Genomic DNA, 24137 nt, shown 5'->3' on the forward strand with positions numbered 1-24137 from the left:
ACAATGAATGCCAGGCTGGCAAAACCACACAAGTCCAACTTTGCCCTAATTCCTGGCGAGAGTGATAGCAGTAGTTCTATGAGAGGAAAGGACTCATGGGTATGTTTTCCTCTGTTTCTAAACTTTCCATAATGTTATATTGTCTTTATCATTTAATTGAAGGTGGAAGGCATGGAATAAAAGGAAAGAAAGGCATTGTTAAGTTTTAAATAAAGGTAGATATGATAATATAAAGGTCAAGGCTTTCCTTCAGAATAGAAGAATCTCCAATTTGTAATAGATATTATCCTTTTCAAAGTGTCTCCTTGTATATTATCTCATTTGATCAGGTTTAAATGATTAAATAAGACAAATGGCATCATGAACTTATTTTCCAAATGATTTCTGTTTCACCAAAATGTGTTTCTCTGAAAACAAGAGCATGACTCTGAGACCCTTGGATAGCTCAGTCAGTTAAGCCTCTAACTCTGAGCCTATAACTTTGACTCAGGTCATGATCCCAGGGTCATGGGATCGAGCTCTACACTGGGCTCCAGCTGAGCATGGAGCCTGCTTACAATTTCTTATCTCTCTCCCTCTGCCCCTCTTCTGCTCACACATTCTCTCTCTCTCTTTAATAATAATAATAATAATAATAATAATAATAATAATAATTTAAAAATTAAAAAAAAAACACATGACTCCAAAATAATTCAAGGAAAAGGTCTGTGATGTTTTTTAAAGAAAAAAATAATTCAACTGGTTCCAAACTCTGTGGGAAGAGATCTAGATTCCCCAGACTAAGACCCTCCTGGCTCCTGCTCCAACATATCTCTTTAGTTTTGTCTCCTAGTACACACAACCATGTACCCGACACTCATTAATAATGGTCTGTTTCTACTCCAGCAACCCATCAAGCATTCTTAAGACTCCTGTCTTTTTCCACTCAGTTCACTGACTAGGAAATGCCCCTAGCCTCCTCTTGGCCTATAAAGTCTTTTCATCTTTAAAGCCCTACATAAATACCACATTTTCTAGGGAGCACTCCCTGATCCCCTTTTAAGTACTCTGAGCTCTCAAAGGACACTATGAATACTCCTCTGTGATCTTCATTTCAGTCTGCTTTATATTACAGTAAGCACTATAAGTAGGCAAGGCTGTGTCATTTTCTACAGTGTCACTTTACCATACTGAAGATTGCAAACGAACTGCTTATTTTATTTTACTTTATTTTATTTATTATATCACTGCATGATAGGAGACCAAAAGAAAAGAATAGAGAGTTGTTCCTCCAAAATCTCCAGAGAGGAAAAATATATAGCAAATCTTTAGTATTATGTATATAACATTTTCTAGGTAAGTCTAACATTTTATTCCCTTCTCCTAGTGGCAAAATACAAGAAGAAAAGAGTTATGAACTCCACTAAATAGGGGGGAAATTGTCTAAAAATGAAAGGGAGCTCTCCTCACTACGATCAGACTTCAGCAATCATCTGAAAGAGAGGCGAGTTAAAAATAAAACTCTCACCCAAAGGCAGCCAGGATACAACCCAGTTGCTTACGCTGAGCCAGCATCTTTCCAGAGCCACTTCCCAGGTGGTTAAATACAGCCATGCAGTCCTCTGGGCCAGAGCCTGAGCTAATTAGGGAGTCTCTGGAAAGGAATACAAGGACTTTTAATAAAAGAGCCACCACAAGCCACTGCATTGGTGTTATACCTCTTCAAAATGCCAGTCCCTTTCTTACCATCAAGCATCACCACACTAACAAACACAGGAAAGGGGAGTTTGGGATGACAATAATTCTCTGAGTCATAAATGTTTCTGTGATCTACAGCATCAGAATCCTTTTTTATGGAAAAACAGCAGGGAAAGGCACACACTTTACTTTTCTATAGATATGACTTCTAAACGTCTAATTTGGCTGTCTTTGACTCTTTAAAGTGCTTTTTTTTTTTTTAGAGAAATAACATCCCATTTAGGTTTTCCATAAAGCTTATTAGTTTAAATGATAAAACAGATAGTATTATAAAGTACATCATTGGAAAGTAGGCTCATTGTAAATGTCAGGGAAAGACAGCCCTGACTCTCTCAGAGTATAAAAGTGATGCTTAACCAATATCAGATGTCATTACAGGAGCAATTTCTAACAAATCTGAATCCAGCTCTCATCAGTTAACATATAGGACAAAACTGTGCCCTCTGTATATGGTAAGAACAGGGAGAGCCATGGTTGTGTTAATATTTTTGTTATTTTGAATTATTGCTTGTGTTTTCAGAGAATCTCAAGGTTGATTACCATAAAGATCATCTTGTCAAACCTTGAATCCAAACACCATAAAACTCGTGGAACACAATATTCTTCCTTTAAAATTCCTTTAGTCATTTATAAGTGACTTCCAGTGTGGTTTTTCCATTTTTCTTTTGGCAATAATGATTATGATTCCTCATAATAAATAATACTCTATAGCTTACAATACACTTTTTCACAAATAATACTATCTAAATTCTCACAGCAGTATCTCTGTTAATTGCCCCCAAGCTTACCTAACTAGCCCCCGCAAATAATAAGACAGATATTCTGTATCTTCCGAATTTATTTTTAAATACTAAAATATGATTTTTTAAAGAAGCAAAGAACTATAGAATCACATTTCAGAAATGTGAGTGCTTAATTAGTTCATTTTTAGCAATACACATTTACCAAAGTATATAAACCAATGCATTGGAACTATGGCATTCCAAATTTCCAAACCTTAAATTCAGAAAGATAATTTTAATTTAGTTTACTCATAAATTATAATTAAAGGATTTTTAGTAAATATATGCAAATATAAGGCAATTTCAACACAAGTGCCATATTTCAAATTATTTGGTGTATGCACAAGATAGGGCAGCACTAACAGGAAAGAGAGCCTTAATAAAGTCCATAAAGGAAAGGAAGAATGATTGGGTAGTCATCCTGATAATCAAAAATTCAAGTTTCCCAAAGCCCAGCAGTCATGGCCAAACACAAAACAGGTAAATTCCTTATGTGGAATAATGTTGGAAGTCATGAAGAAGCTAACAAACACTCCATGAGATCCTTCCATTTGACTAATTAATTTGACTAATTAATTCCACCAGAGATGCATCCCTTCTGTTTGAGGATTTGGCCCTGTTAGATTTCCATTCTTTGCATGATGTAGTAGGAAATGTAGGGTGTATAATACAAGCTGCTCTTGGTTATCTATACTCCTTGTAACTGGCAATCTCAAAGAGGGAAATTTTAAAGGTGAAGAGTTGATAATTATATAATGAGTGAGTGCTATGTGCTAAGCATTTTAGAGCTACCATCTCATTTAATCCTCACATCAATGCTATGAGTTAGGTATTCTTAACCACATTTCATATATAAGGAAACAGAGGCTCAGATAAGTTAGATGATTTACCCAAGGCTCAGGGGGAACAAATGAGAACCTATGGTCAGAGCTGGACCATTAGGAAAGATAAAGAGATGCTAAACTGATACTAAGTCAATGGCTTTGGGTTCCTTAAAAAGAAACCTCAGTACCAAAAGCACTGTTGAAGCATGACTGACTCTTCAGGTGATTAAGTGGCCTCCGGTCTGAATCTAGAAGAAAACAAACAGGAAGACCAACAGAGAAAATATCTTTCTCTTCTCTTTTCTTTCCTCTCCCATCCCTCACCTTACTCCCTTCCTCCTCCCCCACACACTCTCTCACACACACACACACCACTTAAATTCAAAGCACACTGATAAAGAGATAAAAAACTTAAATCACCTAATAAGCAATGCATGTATAATTACACCTCTTAATTCTTTAGGATTCTGCCACAACAAGGGTACATATTTACAGAGACAAAAGGAATTGAGTGTAAGGGGAATTTTAATTTGTGGCAAGAAGGTCATCAAAAAATAAATGGCACTGGACTTTGCCTCAGATTTGAACAAAGGACAACCAGCATGTGGGATACTCCCTAAATATAACTGGAATTAAAACTTAATCGGGTCTGGTAGCAGAGTACTTCCTGGTTTTGCCAAGCAAAGATGTTAGATAATTTAATATTGATATTAACAAAGATAAAGGGAGTAGTTATTTGATTTTCATCATGTTAAGAACTTCCCTAGAGGATTTTATATTCTTAAACTGTAGCATTTCACCCAGAAGAGTTTTGGGCACCACAAAATAAAACAAGGTCATGAAAGATGGAAATTGGTCAACTAGATCTGACTTAGAAATAGAAAATGATTTTAAATATGAACAGTCACACACATCAAAAACAGTAGTATTAAGAATGACTGGAAATGCAGAGGAAAACAAATCCTGGAATATGCCAACTCAGTAACTGAAAAGACCATTGTTAGCCTGATTTGCCAATGCTAGTACCTATTACCAATCACATTCATGAGTTATCTGTAGTGTTTTTTTTAAATGAATTAAAATTTTTAGCTCCATGAAACAATGGAAATAACCAAAGTCCTGTAATACAAAAAGGAGAGCAAGGTTTAACTTAAAAAAAAAAACAAAAAAATAAAAAAAACAAAAAACATTTGACCAAATTTTAGGCCTTGTTCTTCCTGGTGTTCATGAACCAAGCATTCCAAGTCTTCTGAGTCATGTATTCTTACCTATAAAATAAGGAGGTTGAACTAGATAAACTTGGGAGTCTAACATTCTCTGATATTGTTAGTCTTTTTTTTTTATTGCTTATTTATTTTTAAGAGAGAGAGACAGAAACAGAGTGTGAGCAAGGGAGGAGCAAAGAGAGAGGGAGACAGAATTCGAAGCAGGCTCCAGGCTCTGAGCTGTCAGCACACAGCCTGGCACAGGGCTTGAACTCATGAACCATGAGATCATGACCTGAGCCGAAGTTGGAAGCCCAGCCGACTGAGCCGCCCAGGTGCCCATTAAGTCTTCATATTAACTTTTAAAAATCCACTTTATTCAAATGTTTCTATACTATCAATGGAAATACTAATTAGTTAAAAATTAAAAGCATAGCCTATGCTGACAAGTGTCCTTAAAAAAGGAATTCCTTGGAATTCTGCTGTTTTTTAGAGTATACTAAATGAAGTTTATTCCTACATATTCTGCAGATCTCTGGATGATATAGGAACATCCAACAAAAATAATTATTTTGGAGAACAAAGTGCTGGAAATTTCAGAAATAATTAAATTCTCCTTTTTCTTACCACATGTTTGCTAGTTTAACTAGCATCTCACTGCCCTCTCTTGGTAGATTAAAATAACAGAAGCTGATTTCTTTGCAGGGATTGGAATCTGGCATCAAGCTTCAAGAAAATAGTCTGATTATTGCCAGTAAGGGGATCTACTTAATAAGACAAGTGTCAATGTAATCTGTAATATTTAAAAAGTAAGAATTTGTTAGTTTCAAGGCTAGCCTCTTCCAAGAACCAAATTAGAGAAAGAGTAACATGCAGAAAGTTTAGTAGGGACTCAATACTTGCGGAGAAAAGAAGGAGGAAGGCAGAAGCTGGGCTGTAATGCAGTTCCAACAAGGGCCGAAAATGACCCCAAAGTTCTGAAGCTAGAGGGCCTTTGGAGCTGACCTGAGTTGGGGCAAGAAGACCCAAGGCTCATGTACTTCATAAGCCACATTTCAACCACTTATGGGATACTGACTTACCTTGGAAGCAGCTCTGACCATGGGCAAGGTGACTCTTTAGCCAGGGACAATTTCTGGGGAGGGCTGACACCTGAGGACTGTCAATTAGCACTTCTGGAAGCTGGAGCAATAGAAGACCCTTCAGTCCTGAAGGAGAATCAGAGGTGTCACATCATAGTGTCTGCTATATACTGTCATTAATAACTCTCTGTTTCTTAATAAACACCATACAACTAATCTTACAATAATTACAAAAATAAAAGGTAATGAATACAGGAAATGGTAATACCACTTTGGAAAGTAAACTGGTACTTCCTTTTAAAAGTAAATATAGGGGCGGGGCACCTGGGTGGTTCAGTTGGTTGAACATCCCACTCTTGATTTCGGCTCAGGTCATGATCTCACATTTCATGAGATTGAGCCCTTTGTTAGGCTCTGCGCTGAGAGCACAGAACCTGCTTGGGATTCTCTCTCCCTCTCTCTCTGCCCCTCCCCAGTGCATGTGTGTGCTTTCTCAATAAATAAACAAATACTTAAAAATGTTTTAAAAAATAAATATAAATTTACCATGTGACTCAGTAATTCCACTCCTAGGTCAAAGAGAAATGAAAATATATGTCCACACAAAGATTTATACAGAAAAAGCTCATAACAGCATTATTCCTAATAGAAAAAAATAAAATAACAATTCAATGCTAAATGGATAAACATAATGTGTTATATGCAAAAAAATGGAATAATACTCAGCAATAAAAAGGAACAAAGTACTGATACATATATGCTACAACATGGATGAACCTCAAAAACATTATGCTAAGTGAAAGTAGACAAAAGCAAAATACTACATATTTCTGATTCCCTTTAAATGAAATGTCTAGAAAAGGCAAATCTATAGTGAGAAAATAGAACAAGGACTACCTGAAGTTGGAGATGGAAACGTGAAATGACTGAAAATGGGCATGAGCAGTATTTTGGAAGCAATGGAAATGTTCTAAAGTTGGACTGTGGTGGTGACAATACTATGTGAATTCACTAAAAATCTTTGAAATGTAAAATTAAAGAGTATATTTTATAGCAAGTAGATTATACTCAAGGAAGTGGAAAGAAGAAAGGCAGACAGGCAGGCAGGAAGGGAGGCATCATTCATCATACACTAGGTGGTGTGACCTGATAAATGGGTTTTTTTTCTCCAAACTTAAGACCATAGGGTTAAAATAACAGCCTAGTTTACATCTCAGAATATGTCATATCAGCAAGACCTTGAACATTAATGTTAGTGAATATTTGAATTCATTTTGGGTAAGGATCAGCATAGACTAGGGCTCATAAATAGTGTGACAGATACTTCCCTAAGGCAGCTATAGAAGACTAGCCTATAGATCATATTTAAAAAAAAAAAGAAAGAAAAAGAAAAAAACACAGAGGCGCCTGGGTGACTCAGTTGGTTGGGCGTCCGACTTCAGCTCAGGTCATGATCTCATGGTTGGTGGGTTCAAGCCCCGTGTTGGGCTCTGTGCTGACAGCTTGGAGCCTGGATGGAGGAGTCTGCTTCAGATTCTGTGTCTCCCTCTCTCCCTCTGCCCCTCCCGCTCATGCTCTGTCTCTTTCTGTCTGTCTCTCTCTCAAAAATAAATAAACTTAAAAAAAAAAAAGTAACAAACAACTCTGATACATACCAACGTACCTCTAAAATTTCCAACTTCACCCAGACTGACAAAGAGGATGGCTCTTCCTCACTTCTACATATAAGTGTGTGTATGTATATATGTGTGTGGGGGGGGGGTGTATATATATATATATATATATATATATATAATTCATAATAATTATAATTAAGTATAATCATTATAACATTAAAATTATTACTTAACAGTATTATTATTTAATAATTATTAATCTTCAATATTATTGCTTAATAATATATATTTACACATAAGTATGTACACTTAATATATATAAGCACACTTAATATATATAATATATATTTATATATAAGTGTACATATATACTTAATAGTACTATGTTTGACTTATTTCTTCCTGCATGATCAACCTTGATGTTCACTGTAATTTTATTTCATTAAGATACAGAATTCAGGGGCGCCTGGGTGGCTCAGTCCGTTAAGCGGCCGACCTCGGCCCAGGTCATGATCTCACGGTCCGTGAGTTCGAGCCCCGCGTCGGGCTCTGTGCTGACAGCTCAGAGCCTGGAGCCTGTTTCAGATTCTGTGTCTCCCTCTCTCTGACCCTCCCCCGTTCATGCTTTGTCTCTCTCTGTCTCAAAAATAAATAAACGTTAAAAAAAATTAAAAAAAAAATTAAAAAAAAAAAAAAACTCCTGGGGTTAGCCAGGAGTGAGAATTTTAAGAAATAAGAAAAAAGAATCTAGCCTCAACTGAGAACATACTATATTTAACACTCTCCTAGGCATTCTTCATATATCATTTATTTTAACTACATTGTGATGGGAATAATTATTTTTATTTACTGAATGAGAAAGCTGAGGCTCAGAGGATTAAGCAACTCACCCAAGGTAACCCAACATGGCAAATAAAACAACTATGGATAACACTATATAAACCTGACAACACACAAATATCACACTCTTTTGTAGTTGTCTTTTTGGAGTTATACAGTGAAACCCTGCCCCTATGAATAGGGATGGCAGTTCCCTTGGCGGGGCGGGGGGGAGGGGGACAAAAACTGAATACCCTACTGTAAAATATCCTGGGAAGCTGCAAAGAAGTCTTTCCTGTGCTTGGAATCAATCTCTGAAAAATTAAATTAAATTAAAAAAAAAAGCTTCTGCGTGGTCAATTTGCCTAGGACACCAAAGTTCAGAAGATCTTGGGACATGTGCTGTCCCTGGTCACACAGAGACAGGACAGCAGTTACACAGGAAGCTGGCCTGGAGTCTCAGGTGGATTCTCTAGAAGCAGATGCCAAGATGGTGTTTGGGGTGTGAGGCGTTTCTTAGGGAACTCTGCCAGTGAAAGGAAGGATGAAGAGGCAGGACTGAAAAGAGGAACAAGTTCAAATGTGATGCAGGCCCAATAAACCCCTGATCAACCTGTTGGGAATATCTGCAGGAGGCATCACACTTGTCCTGTGCTGCATCTGTGTCTACCGAACCTGGGAAAAAACCTTAGAGTGGGTTTGGCTTTATGAGTCTTTGAAAATTATTCTCTGCACTGCATATTCATTTCATTAGAGTCTAATCTGTGATGTAAGCATTTGGAAAAAGAGCCTGTGACCATGCTAGCATAATAGATGCAGCAGAAGTATCACCATGAGAATGACTTCAGCTGCAAATACAGATTGTTTCAATGTGTTGAAACAATATCTTGTTTCCTATACAAGGCAGTTCAGAAGTAGAACGATTCCAGAATTTGTACCATCAGGGTTCCAGCTCCACATCCCTGTGATTATCGTGCTTTTCCTCTCATCTGTGTTGGCTTTATCCTTAGGCTGGTGGTAAAATAAAAGATAGTTCCAAATAAAACATACAACAGTATAATGTCAAGAAGCAGAAGAAGGATGGTCTTTTCTGGTATATCCCCCACAAAAACAACAACAAAAAACTCTTCCCAGTACCTGCCACTGCTACCCCAGCAGTCTTTCCCTCACACCTTACCGGCCAGAACAAACCATATCGCATCCCTAAACCAACCACTGACAAGTGATTCATTTAAAACCATTATGACCGGGGCGCCTGGGTGGCTCAGTCGGGGAAGCATCCAACTTCAGCTCAGGTCATAATCTCATGGTTTGTGAGTTCGAGCCTCACATTGGACTCTGTGCTGACAGCTCAGAGCCTGGAGCCTGCTTTGGATTCTGTGTCTCATTCTCTCTTTGCCCCTCCCCTACTCGTGCTCTGTCTCTCTCTGACTCTCAAAAATAAATAAATGTAAAAAAGTAAATAAGTAAAAACATCATGACCAGGACGCCTGGGTGGCTCTGTCAGTTGAATGTCTGACTCTTGATTTAGGCTCAGGTCATGGTCCCAGGATCGTGGGAGCAAACCCCACATCAGGCTCCACATTCAGCATGGAGACTGCTTGGGATTCTCTCTTCTCTCTGCCACTCCCCAACTCACATGCACTCATGCTCTCAAAATAAATAAATAAACTGAAAAAATAAAATAAAATCTTCAAGACTGGCTCACTCTAATCAGGATCTACCTACTATACTACACATGAGGCCAGCTTCTCCTAAAGCACATAGCTCTAAGAGGAGGGGTGGATATTTGGACAAAATCAGAATTCTCTTAGGAAGAAGAGAAAAGCAAACTGTTGGTTGGGCATGCAACCAATACTATTCCCTGTATAAGAGCTCTATTGCTGAAATCAGCAAATGTCACCCAGTCAACTATGCCACAAGGGTCAGAAGTAGCAGAAGCAGCATCTTCAGAACAAGAAAGGAAAAAATCATATTGGCTAGTTTCAGCTCATCTCATAGTGTCGTAACAGAATGTGCACCCTGAAAACATCTCCCAGGAGGCTAATTTCCCCAATCACTTTCACCTTACTGTGGTTCTGGTTATCTAATACATGACAAGCAAAGTATGTGAACTCTGATCTCTCCGAGTTCATGGGTTCAAGCACGGGTGCTAATTTTCTCAGATCCCAAGTCCCTTGGGGGAATTTAGAGACCAGACCAAATACCATTCTCTGACAAGAGATCTGAAAGTGTCTTATACAAGAGACAACAAGGATGCTTAAGCTTAACTGCTGCAGGAATGGGCAGAAAATACTATTTACTGCATTTCCTAAAACTGAAGCCATATGACAGCACCCTGTGAATGTGTAAGTTAATTTAAATGAACAAATGGCCTGAAAAGATATTTTGTGACTCACCAAACAATAAATGTTTAACTGATCTCCCTTAATACTATTATTACATGAAAAAAATACACAACTATGTCTTTTACAATGAGAAATGAGAACTTTAGACCATAATTAAAAATCAGTAGAAACTTTCACCAATACTTTATTATAGAAATAGTCCTATTTGTTTTCATTATAAGAGGAAAATAAAAGAAGAAATTCTGTCTGTGAAAATAGTTTATAATTCTAGTCCTGCCACTCACTGTTTGGAGGTCTCAAACTCTTGAGAGTCTCCTCATTTTTTCATTTGTAAAAAGCAGGTGATTTCTAGGTTCTTTCTAAGCCTCTCAATCTAGGACTGTAAGATATTGATTCCAAGAACCAATAATACTATGCTATACCATACATGTCATGTGGTTCTTGGAAACAAGGTATTTCTTTTTGTTTTCTTAGTTACCAAATATGGTTTCATAGGCCATTGGGTGGTAATGTATGTCTCTCATTAGTAGTTTTATTTTCTAGGATTAATTGCAATGCTGTACATTTTATTGTTAGCCATTGAATTAAACTGAATCATTGTGTAAACGTTAAAAAAATAATTATATAAATATTGATACAACAATAATCCTCCAGTGCTTTAAATGGGTTCATACTTTCAGCTTTCAAGACTTTCTAATAGAAAATAGGGAAGATGGAAGACAAAGAAAGATGAAGTAAAATATCACACAAATAATTTCAGAACTGTAAAACACCTTGGAGGTAATCTAATCCAGTGGCTGGAACACTCAGATATGTAATCTAGTGACATGCAGAACTGGATTAAAATAAAACTCTCCCCCACCAGCCATTCCCAGCCTCCCATCTCCAAAAGAGACTCACTAGTTTTAAACTAAAGCAAGGCTGGCCATCTGTATTTTTATCAAATTCCTTGAGTGATACTGAAGCACAGGCAGGTTTGGAAACCAATGATAGAAACCAACTGAATTACATAATAAATGAGAAAACTAAAGTTCAAGTAGTTAAAGAACAAAAGCAAAACCAAATTACTCAGTTCTCCTTTACCAAAAGTCAAGGGTTCTTTCTATTACCTCATCAATATACATCTTAATTATGTAAAATCAGTATGCTCAACATTAAATTAAGAACTAGTTGTAATTATTCAGATCCAGGAAGAAAGACTACCCAAGGAAGAGCAAGAAAATGAGGATTAATTAGGGGAAAACAACTGCATGGAATGAGGTAAAGCACATAGAGTAATCCAGACCTAATAAGAAAGAGGGAACTGGAGAGCACCTGGGTGGCTCAGTTGGTTAAGAAAGAGGGAACTGGAGGGGAAAAAGTAGGGTACAGGAAAGGCAGGGATGCTATCCAGGTTAGTAAAGAAAAATAGCAGGGAAGAATCCTGAATTGAACTAAAAGTGAAGAGCACTTAAATTCTTTACCTCCAGAAAAGATGGACAGAGCTAACATAAATAAGAATGACTTCATATGTACTATTTTTGTGTTATACTTTCTGATTCAGCATAATAATCTGAGAAAGTATAGTTATATTGGAAAAAAAGACCTAAAAGCTGTGGTAGAGGATCTCCATTAAAAAACAGGCCAATACCTAGATCACTGGTGACAAAGGTAGAGCTTCCCCTGAGGGTCTATCATTTCCAGGCAATTAACTTTAAGCAGGACCCATCCAAAGATTTAAGATACTGATGGGATGACTTAATCACCACTATCATCATCATCATCATCATCATCATCATCATCATCATCATCATCACCATCATCAAGTATGTACTACATACCCACTATGCCAGGTGCTAGAGATTAAGGGACAAAAAAACCTTCTTCCTGTTTGGCCAGGAAGGTTGAAAAGCACAGAATCAGGCCTAAGACATCTGGAAGCAGTAGTACACTGGTAATGTTGAAGAACCATGGGAAAGCCCTGATTAGTCCATTTGCATGCTGTAAATACTCCCATGACGGTCAGTTTCATGCTACCAGGATGATATCAACCAGCTAAAAAAATACCTATAAATTTAACAATAGATTCTTATGAGCTGAAATGAGCTAGCCTCAGTCCACCACTGTTTAAAGACCATAAAACCAATGCTTCTATTCTCCTCATATCACATTCAGATAAAAAAACAAAGAGATAAAGTGACTTGTCAAAGGCCACATAACTAGGTTATGACAAAACTAAGAATAGAACCCACTTCCTTGCTTTTTCCATTATAACTCACCTTGTAAGTTCACATATGGTATTTTATGGCATTTGAATTTAGTGATTGAAAAATCAGGTCCTGAAGTCCACATGCCTAGGCTCAAATCCCAGCTCCAACTGTGAATGAAGACTATGACCTTAGAAATTTAATGAATTTGTCTGAGCCTTATTTTTTTATCTGTAAATTGAGGATGATTACACTACCTACATCTAACTAGATTGTAGTGAATATTAAATATGATAAAATGTGTAAATTGCTTGCCAAAGAGCCTGGCATACAATACAAATTCAGTATACATTGGCTATTATTATTATGGCATATTAATATCTGCTGGGCCAGCACTGATTCACAGACTGTTATGGTCCTTGACAGGATAACTATAGAATCTGACAGTAAGTGTTTAGCAATGTGTGGGGCACGTGGGTGGCTCAGTTGGTTGAGTGTCCGACTTCCACCCAGGTCATGATCTCGCAGTTCGGGAGTTCAAGCCCCGAGTGGGGCTCTGTGTTGACAGCTCAGAGCCTGGAGCCTGCTTCGGATTCTGTGTCTCCCTCTCTCTCTGTCCCTCTCTTGCTCACAGTCTCTCTCTCTCTCTCTCTCTCTCTCTCTCTCTCTCTCTCTCTCTAAAATAAATTAAAATGTTAAAAAAATTTTTTAAAAAGAAACTTCTTTGGCAATTTGACATTGACACAATATCCAAGCATAGGACCGTGAACTCATTTTGATAAACAGGGTATAAACAAGTATGGATGCTGTTGAACTCAAGCAGTGATCAGCATAGGGCCCAAAATGCATGCTAGTTAAGCACAAAAGATTGCTTAAACACATGATATTTTATGTTAGTTTATCACCTGTAACCCACAAGTCAATGAAATCTGATAAAATATAGGTATTTGTTTATCTTAAAAATGTATTATTTTTACAATCATCGCAATTTTAGGTCAAGCTTATTTTCTAAATTTATACTTTAGTAAGCTAAATTAGGAAAATAATATTATTTTATTTTTAACTCTAATTTACATATATTGAGATAAGCCTCACTGAACTTCTGTCAAGAGTAGACACTCATTTTTCTGAATGCAGCAGTGCTAGTAAATCAAATGATAATGATGGAAGTTTTCCTAATAAATGAGAACCAAAAAAGTTTGTACTAATTCTCTTAGGAATATGGTTGGTACCTTGTATATTGACATTGATTGTATAGCCATAATTCAGAGTGAAGTACTAACATAACAGTGTGATTATTTTTGAGATGTACTGACTAATCAAACTTAAATGGATCTTACATATAAATCATAACTAAATAAGCTCAAAATCAAAGAATTGTTTTAAAGAAAGGGCAATGAGTTAAAAAGCTAACAGAAACATGTGCTCAATATCCCACATATAAATATTAGTAATTCTCAGCTCTTTTTTAGGTAGCAATTCAAGTTGCTAACACTAAAAGATTACAGACAAAAATGTTTGCTTGGAAATACAGGTGAATCTAAGGCAAAGAATGTAGCTCAAATACCACTTTTCAAGGTATCTGAATAGCCCAACATAGCTAGGCACTGGCTAACGATTATAGAAGACCAACTCACACAGCACATAAAGCCAGTTGAGTAGTTTTCATTGTTAATATAACTATTTTTTAACTATGTTTTAATTTTTTCCCAGCTTCACTGTTAATAAACACAACTAGTTCTGAACCGTATAATATCCTAAGTTGTCAACATTGTCAACATATGGAATTTGGAATTTTAATTTTGTATAAGTGTGTTCAGATGGCATAGCTCCAATGACAGGAAATGTTTTTGAATAGCTAATCAGATTAAGGAGTTTGAGTGAAAACATAAATCAGCACACTACCTCCTTCAATGACAAAGTCCTGTTATTCAAAAAAAGTCAACAGAATTAAATAGTGTGCTTATAACGTAGCAAAATGGTGTCATAATAAGAACTAATTCACTTAAATCTTATAAAATTCTGTTTTTTAAGTATTGATATAAAGATTGATAATAAAGGGGAGCCTGGGTGGCTCGGTTGGTTGAGTGACCGACTTCGGCTCAGGTCATGATCTCAGGGTTCATGTGTGTGAGCCCCTGGTTGGGCTCTGTGCTGACAGCTCAGAGCCTGGAGCCTGCTTCAGATTCTGTGTCTCCTTCTCTCTCTGCCCCTCCCCTATTTGTGCTCTGTCTCTCAAAAATAAATAAACATTAAGAAAACTTTTTTTAAGATAATAAAAATACTTGTATGTGTAAGTACAGCACTTATCAACTGGAAAAAGTCTGTAAAGAATGTTTGAACTCAAAAATGAACTTGTTGTGCTGCTATGATATAAAGAAGTAGATGGATCCCAATCTTTTAAGGATATAAATTGAGTGAACAGACTTGCCTGTTTGTCTAATATTTTTGGCATTTTAAATTCTCTTAATATCTCTATTGAAAGGAGTGCAACATCTTAAAGGCAGATAAGAACAAAAGACAAAATAATTTTAAAATCTTGGAAGTACATACTATAACATTCTATAATTTATCAATATTATCAAAGAAATAAGTAGTCTTGATGTACCAAACACCTTCCCAATTTGATAAAATTTCTAGATTTTAGTTTCCATTAAAAGGAGGTCTACTCATAAGAAATTCATTTATTTAGGATCTATTAATTTAATTGATTTATCAATAATTTTAAATGATAAAATTGTTAGAATTTGTGAAACTGATGAAAAACTGAAGAGGAACTTTAAAAATGTGGGATCACTTGCTTAATTTTGATTCAAATTTTAAAAATTAGTACCCTGAGCTTGATGAGCTTGTTTTAAAATTTCTTCTTACATTGTCATCAAATACTTCTTGAGACTGGTGTCTATACTAGAATGTTGTTAAAACAGACCATAGACACAGTTCAGATATACATTACCTCCTACAATTAGCATTATCATCAAGCTAACCAAGATGAAATAAATTTAATAAGCAAAAAGCAAGTCACATTGAATTTCAATATGTTTGTCACATTGAAAGTGTTAAATTTTGATATAAATGGTATTCTTTTTTTTAAAGTTTATTTATTTTGAGAGACGGAGAGAGAAAGAGAGATAGCACGTGCACAGAAGGCAGGGGTAGAGACAGGGAGAGAGAGAATCCCAAAAAAGGCTCCGTGCTGGCAGTGCGGAGCCTGACATGGGGCTCAATCTCATGAATTGTGAGATCATGACCTGAGCCAAAATCAAGAGTCGGACACTTAACCAACTGAACCACCCAGGTGCCCTATAAATAGAATAGGTGTTATTCTATTTATGCTATTTAACTAGCATACTATGTATGCTATTTAAAAGTATGCTCTTCTTTTAAAGTGGGCATAGATATTTAATACAAGGAGACACTGTTTCACTTACAACATGCTGTGTAGTTATAATGGGAGAAAAATTAAAACTCATAATAGAAATTCTGTGTCAGCTGTTCTTAAACTTTTTGGTTTCTTTACATCTGAAAAATTATTGGACAACAAACACTTTAAGAACCACTCCTCTATATCATATAGACTTTTCATTTTGTATGCTTTTTAAATTTTTATTTTTCTGATTATTTGTTTTTACTGCACTTTACAAATCTATCAGTCTGAAAAGGACTGGAATTTTTTAAAAAATCTAAATCTATCACCACAGATAGTTTGAGAACTGCTCTAATTCAACCCTGTATGACTCAGTTAGACATTTCTATTTTAATACTGAATAATTCATCAGCCATTTCACTTGACAGATGAAGTTTATTAGTATTATATTGAAATACTACATGAAAGCCATGATGACTGAATAGCTCATTAAAAACCAGGTATGTGAAGAAAATCATCTAAATGCTCTTAACCTTTTATTCTATTTCAGAATGCCAATGTTAAAAAGTCTAATCCCTTTAAGAGGTCAAATATGTGTTTTTAACAGTTAAACGAATGACAACAACCTTCATGTCCATCAACACACCTATAGCCCATATCATGGCTTTTAAATATCTTTCTCCACTGAAAGGAACCAAGATTCCTTGGAGAAATGGCTAATTACAGGACTGTAGTATGAAAAACATAACATAAACCTGTAACATCTTTTTTTTATGCCAGAAAACTAAATAAAGGCTCAAAGGATAATGGCAATGTGTCGAAAGAACCCAGAGCAAGCTTGAAGGGGGTTCCCACTGGCCAATTCTGAGATAATATGAACATCTATATAAATAATGATGGTAATCATTTAAAACTTAGGCATCTATGAGATTATAACTTACATAAATAAATAATGAATAAATCAGTAGGAAATGAGAAAGCTCTTTCCAACTGATGAATGTAGAATGAAGTCATTAGAAAATCACTATTTTCAACCATCATAGTTATAATTAATTCAGCCAAAAAAATATTTATGGATGCTAAAGCCAATGGATAAAAGTTTGAAGAATAATAAGAAATTTACAGGGAAAAGACAGTCTCTTCAGTTAACAGTACTGGAAAAACTGGACAGCTACATGCAAAAGACAGAAACTAAGACTACTATCTTACACAATACACAAAAATCAATTCAAAATGGAGGCATTTGACTCTTGGTTTTGCCTCAGATCATGATCTCCTGGTTTCCTGAGTTCGAGCCCCAAGTAGGGCTGTGGGGCTCTGCTCTGGCAGTGCAGAGCCTGCTTGGGATTACCTGTCTCCCTCTCTCTCTGCCCCTACCCCATTCACACTGTCTCTGTCTCTCTCAGGATAAATAAATAAACTTCAAAAAAAAAAAATTTTAACAAAAAAATCAACTAAAAATGGATTTAAGCCCCAAATGTGAGACCTAGAACCATAAAACTCCTTAAAGAAAATGTAGACAGGAGCGCCTGGGTGGCTCAGTCAGTAAAGTATCCTACTTTGGTTCAGGTCATGACCTCGCCATTAGTGGGTTAGAGCCTGCACAGGGCTCTGTGCTGACAGCTCAGAGCCTGGAGCCTGCTTCAGATTCTATGTCTCCCTCTCTCTCTTTGCCTCTCCCTCACTCATGCTCTATTTCTCTCTTTAAAAAAATAAACATTAAAAAAAATTTTAAAGAAAATATAGATAGTAATCTCTGGACAGTGGCATTAACAACATTCTCCTATATATGTCTCCTCAGGCAAGGGACGCAACAGCCAAAACAAACCCCACCCCACCCCCCCAAAAAAACTATTGGGACTACACCAAAATGAACAGCTCTTGCACACTGAAGGAAACCATCAACCAAAAGGAAAAGGCATCTTAATGGGAGAAGATATTTGCAAATGATGTGTTCAATAAAATGTTAATATCCAAAATATATAAAAGATTACACAGGAGGAGCCAAGATGGCAGAACAGCATGGAAGCTTTTTGTGTGTCTCACGTCCATGAAATACAGCCAGACCAACACTAAACCATCCTACACACCTAGAAAACTGATTGGAAGACTAACACAAAAATCTGCACAACCTGAACCACAGAATTCAGCAGGTATGCAACATAAAGAGCTGAACTTAGGGAGCAAGAAGCCGCAAAAGGTAGGGAACCCCTTTTGCGAGCAGAGAGAGGATGAAGACTGGGGAGGGGGGAGCATACAGGAAAAGCACCCCTCCCCAAAAGCAGCTGGAAAGAAGGTGGAAAATTGGAAACAGCCACAGGGACTAAACTAAAAAGGGAGAAAGGAGGAAGGAGAGGGTTTAAATTCCATTAAGACTGTAAACAAGGGGAGCACAAAGGCTGCAACTCCACAGCTCCATACCCGGCAGTGCTCTGGTGGGAAAGGTGAATCCCCAGGAAAAGAGTGAGGTCCAGGAGGTTCTTGGGCCACACGGAAAAAAGCAGTTCCACTGCTGGAAGGACATTTGGTAGAGACTGTTGAAGCCACCTGGTCACAGCAGACCCCAGAAGGCAACCACATTCACTGGTGCTGGGCAAGGTCGTTGAGGGTGAAACCTGGTGCCAGATGTGTGTTGCAATTTTCCACAATCCCTGAAACGCTGATGCCACACTGTCTCATGATCTTTTTGGGGGGCAGGCTGGACCTGGCCACAGTCTTGGGGCACGTGCAACAGCAGGGTCCAGTGAGCGTTGCTGGGTGCAGCCAACATTTGACCATTGCTTGTTCGGCCATTGCTCAGCAAGACCCTCCACAGAGAGGTGGAACAGGTGAAAGCCCCAGTTCTTTGGAAGTAAGGGGCCGGGGAAAACAGCCACATTTGAGACAAAACTTGGGAGAGAGGTACTGCCTGGGGCCTGGTCACAGAGAGTGGAAAAGTGGGGAGGGAGCGAGAGCTGAAGACACAGGACCAGTGCACGATTGCTAATCCGGGAGAACAGACTGGGTAGCTGGGTGGCGCCATTTTCACCGCTCCCGCGCATACGCACCTACCAGCACCACAACAATCCACCCCAGTAGGCTAGCAGCGCCATCTAGTGGAGAGCAGAGCTGTTACACCGAGCCTTGCCCAACTGGGCAACTTCACTCCTCAAGAACACAAACCTCACCACCGGCTTAATTTATGGACTATAAAGAGCTACATGGACTGACCTCTAGGGGAAAATGAAGCAATTTCAGGCCTACTTCAATCTTTTAGCAGTTTCATCTATTTAATTTTTTTCTTTTTTTCTTTTTTTTCTCTTTTTCCTTTTTCTCTTTTACAATTCTTTCCTTTTTCTTGAATATAGAAAGAGAAAAAAACTCATCTTTATTTTCAACTTTTATTAAAAATATCTGTCTTTAATTTTTATTACTATATTTTTTACTTTTGTGTAAATTTTTTCAAATTTTACTTTACTTCCATCATTTTATTTTAGTCTACTTCAGTGTACTCAACTTTTCAAATTTTCAAACAATTTTCCTTTTTTTCTTTCTTTTTTTCTTTTTCATTTCTTTTCTTGTTCTTCAATGCAGAAAGAGGAAAAACTTCATTTTTACTTTCAATTTCTTTCAAAAATATTTTTATTTAATTTTTATTACTATATTTTTTGCTTTTATGTAAAATTTTTCAAATTCTATCTTACTCCCATCATTTTATTTCAGTCTACGACAGTGTATTCACTTTTTCAAAATTTTTTTTCTTTTTTCTTTTTTATCTTCTTTCTCTTTTTTGTTTCTTTTCTTTTTTCTTAAATACAGAAAACAAAAAAATTCATATTTATTCTTAATGTTTATTAAAAACATTTTTCTTTAATTTTTATACTATATTCCTTACTTTTGTGTATATTTTTTCAAACTCTATTTTACCCCCATCATCACATTTTAGTCTACTTCAGTGTATTCATTTTTTCAAATTCTCAAAAGATTTCCTTTTTTTTCTTCCCCCCCCTTTTTTTCCTCTAATCTGTCAAACCACTTTCTTTCTTTTTTTTTTCCTTTTTTTTCAATATATGTAGTTTATTGTCAAATTGGTTTCCATACAACACCCAGCGCTCATCCCAAAAGGTGCCCTCCTCAATACCCATCACCCACCCTCCCCTCCCTCCCACCGCCCATCAACCCTCAGTTTGTTGTCAGTTTTTAACAGTCTCTTATGCTTTGGCTCTCTTCCACTCTAACCCCTTTTTTTTTTCCTTCCCCTCCCCCATGGGTTTCTGTTAAGTTTCTCAGGATCCACATAAGAATGAAACCATATGGTATCTGTCTTTCTCTGTATGGCTTATTTCACTTAGCATCACACTCTCCAGTTCCATCCACATTGCTACAAAGGGCCATATTTCATTCTTTCTCATTGCCACGTAGTACTCCATTGTGTATATAGCATTCTTTTTTTTTTTTTTTTTTTTTAATTTTTTTTTTTTCAATGTTTATTTATTTTTGGGACAGAGAGAGACAGAGCATGAACGGGGGAGGGGCAGAGAGAGGGAGACACAGAATCGGAAACAGGCTCCAGGCTCTGAGCCATCAGCCCAGAGCCCGACGCGGGGCTCAAACTCACGGACCGTGAGATCGTGACCTGGCTGAAGTCGGACGCTCAACCGACTGCGCCACCCAGGCGCCCCTCCATTGTGTATATAAACCACAATTTCTTTATCCATTCATCAGTTGATGGACATTTAGGCTCTTTCCATAATTTGGCGATTGTTGAGAGTTCTGCTATAAACATTGGGGTACAAGTTCCCCTATGCATCAGTACTCCTGTATCTCCTGTATCCCTTGGGTAAATTCCTAGCAGTGCTATTGTTAGGTCATTGGGTAGGTCTATTTTTAATTTTTTGAGGAACCTCCACACTGTTTTCCAGAGTGGCTGCACCACTTTGCATTCCCACCAACAGTGCAAGAGGTGTCAAACCACTTTCAACACCCAGACCAAAACACACCTAGGATCTAGCATCATCTATTCAATTTTTGTGTGTATGTGTGTTTTTAATTTTTAATTTTAATATTTTTTTTAATTTTAAGTTTTTTTAACTTCACTTTTTCTACCTCATTAATTCCTTTTCTCCCTTCAAAATGACAAAACAAAGGAATTCACCCCAAAAGAAAGAGCACAAAGAAACGACAGCCAACACAGATACAAACAAGATGTCTGAACCAGAATTTAGAATCATGATAATAAGAATACTAGCCACAGTTGAAAATAGAAAGAATCCCTTTCTGCAGAGATACAAGAAGTAAAAAATAGCCAGAATGAAATTAAAAATGCTATAACTGAGCTGCAATCACGGATGGATGCAGCGGCGGCAAGGATGGACGAGGCAGAACAGAGAATCAGTGATATAGAGGACAAACTTATAAAGAAAAACGAAGCAGAAAAAAAGAGGGAGATTAAGGCAAAAGAGCACGATTTAAGAATTAGAGAAATCAGTGACTCATTAAAAAGGAACAACATCAGAATCATAGGGGTCTCAGAGGAGGAAGAGAGAGAAATAGGGGTAGAAGGGTTATGTGAGCAAATCATAGCAGAAAACTTTCCTAACCTGGGGAAAGACACAGACATCAAAATTCAGGAAGCACAGAGGACTCCCATTAGATTCAACAAAAACCAACCATTAACAAGGCATATCATAGCCAAATTCACAAAATACTCAGGCAAGGAGAGAATCATGAAAGCAGCAAGGGGAAAAAAGTCCCTAACCTACAAGGGAAGACAGATCAGGTTTGCAGCAGACCTATCCACAGAAACTTGGCAGGCCAGAAAGGAGTGGCGGGATATATTCAGTGTGCTGAATCAGAAAAATATGCAGCCAAGAATTCTTTACCCAGCAAGGCTGTTGTTCAAAATAGAAGGAGAGATTAAAAGTTTCCCAGACAAACAAAAATTAAAGGAGTATGTGACCACTAAACCAGCCCTGCAAGAAATTTTAAAGGGGATTCTCTGAGGGGAGAAAAGATGAAAATAAATACACACACACACACACACACACACACACACACCAAAAGCAACAAAAGATTGGAAAGGACCAGAGAACACCAGCAGAAACTCCAACTCTACAAGCATGATAATGGCAATATATTCATATCTTTCAGTACTCACTCTAAACGTCAATGGACTCAATACTCCAATTAAAAGACAAAGGGTAAAAGAATGGATGAGAAAACAAGATCCATCTATATACTGTTTACAAGAGACACACTTTAGACCTAAATATACCTACAGATTGAAAATAATGGGATGGAGAACCATCTATCATGCTAATGGTCAACAACAAAGCCAGAGTAGCCATACTTATATCAGACAATCTAGACTTTAAAAAAAAAGACTGTATCAAGAGATGCAGAAGGGCATTATATCATAATCCAGGTGTCTATAGACCAAGAAGACCTAATAATTGTAAACATTTATGTGCCAAATGTGAAAGCACCCAAGTATATAAATCAATTAATCACAAACATAAAGAAACTCATCAATAGTAACACCATAGAGTAGGAGACTTCAACACCCCCCTCACACCAATGGACAGATCATCTAATCAAAAAATCAACAAGGAAACAATGGTTTTGAATGACACATTGGACCGGATGGACTTAACAGATATATTCAGAACATTTCATCCTAAAGCAGCCGAATATATATTCTTCTCCAGTGCACATGGAATGTTCTCCAGAATAGACCATATACTGGGACACAAATCAGCCCTCAACAAGTACAAAAAGATTGAGATCATACCATATTTTCAGACCACAATGCTATGAAACTCGAAATCAACCACAAGAAAAAATTTGGAAAGGTAACAAATACTTGGAGACTGAACAAAATTCTACTAAAGAAGGAATGGGCTAACCAAGCAGTTAAAGAGGAAATTAAAAAGTATATGGAAGTCAATGAAAATGATAGCACCACAACCCAAAACCTCTGGGACGCAGCAAAGGTGGTCATAAGAGGAAAGTATATACCAATCGAAGCCTTCCTAAAGAAGGAAAAAAGATCTCAGATACACAACCTAACTTTACACCTTAAGGAGATGGAAAAAGAACAGCAAATAAAACCCAAAACCAGCAGAAGATAGGAAATCATAAAGATTAGAGCAGAAATTAATGTTATCAAAACCAAAAAAAAAACCAAAAACAAAAACAAAAAACCAGTAGAACAGATCAATGAAACCAGAAGCTGGTTCTTTGAAAGAATTAACAAAATTGATAAACCACTAGCCAGTTTGATCAAGAAGAAAAAGGAAAGGACCCAAATAAGTAAAATCAAGAATGAAGGAGGAGAGATTACAACCAACACAACAGAAATAAAAACAATAATAAGAGAATATTATGAGCAATTATATGCCAATAAAATGTGCAATCTGGAAGAAATGGGCAAATTCCTAGAAACATACACACTACCAAAACTAGAAAAGGAAGAAATAGAAAATTTGAACAGATTCATAACCAGTAAGGAAATCAAATTAGTAATCAAAAATCTGCCAAAAAAACAAGAGTCCAGGACCAGATCGCTTTCCAGGGGAATTCTACCAAACATTTAAGGAAGAGTTAACACCTATTCTCTTGAAGCTATTCCAAAAAATAGAAAGAGAAGGAAAACTTCCAAATTCTTTCTATGAAGCCAGCATTACCTTGATTCCAAAACCAGACAGAGACCCCACTAAAAAGGAGAACTATACACCAATTTCCCTGATGAACAGGGAAGCAAAAATCCTCAACAAGATATTAGCCAACCAGATCCAACAATACATTAAAAAAAAATTATTCACCATGACCAAGTGGGATTTATACCTGGGATGCAGTGCTGGTTCAATATCCACAAAACAATTAACATGATTCATCACATCAATAAAAGAAAGGACAAGAACCATATGATCCTCTCAACAGATGCAGAGAAAACACTTGACAAAATACAGCATCCTTTCTTGATAAAAACCCTCAAGAAAGTAGGGATAGAAGAATCAAACCTCGAGATCATAAAAGCCATATATGAATGACCCAATGCTAATATCATCCTCAATTGGGAAAAACTGAGAGCTTTCCCCCTAAGGTCAAGAACAAGATAGGGATGTCCACTCTCACCACTGTTATTCAACACAGTATTGGAAGTCTTAGCCTCTGCAATCAGACAACACAAT

At 36.9% G+C, this 24137-nt stretch overlaps 1 long non-coding RNA gene across 1 annotated transcript in view; it reads right to left on the minus strand.

Moving 5' to 3' along the window:
• Positions 1–667: 667 nt before the first annotated feature.
• Positions 668–24137, minus strand: part of LOC101099787 — a 58620-nt gene continuing 35150 nt past the window's right edge. Inside the window, exons 3-4 of the long non-coding RNA XR_439730.4 lie at positions 5631–5756; positions 668–1633 (exon numbers count right to left, since the gene is read on the minus strand). This is a non-coding gene — a long non-coding RNA (uncharacterized LOC101099787). The remainder of the gene's footprint in view (positions 1634–5630; positions 5757–24137) is intronic.

The sequence above is a fragment of the Felis catus genome, chromosome A2, assembly GCF_018350175.1.
Source record: "Felis catus isolate Fca126 chromosome A2, F.catus_Fca126_mat1.0, whole genome shotgun sequence".
In the NCBI taxonomy this organism is placed as follows: Eukaryota; Metazoa; Chordata; class Mammalia; order Carnivora; family Felidae; genus Felis; species Felis catus.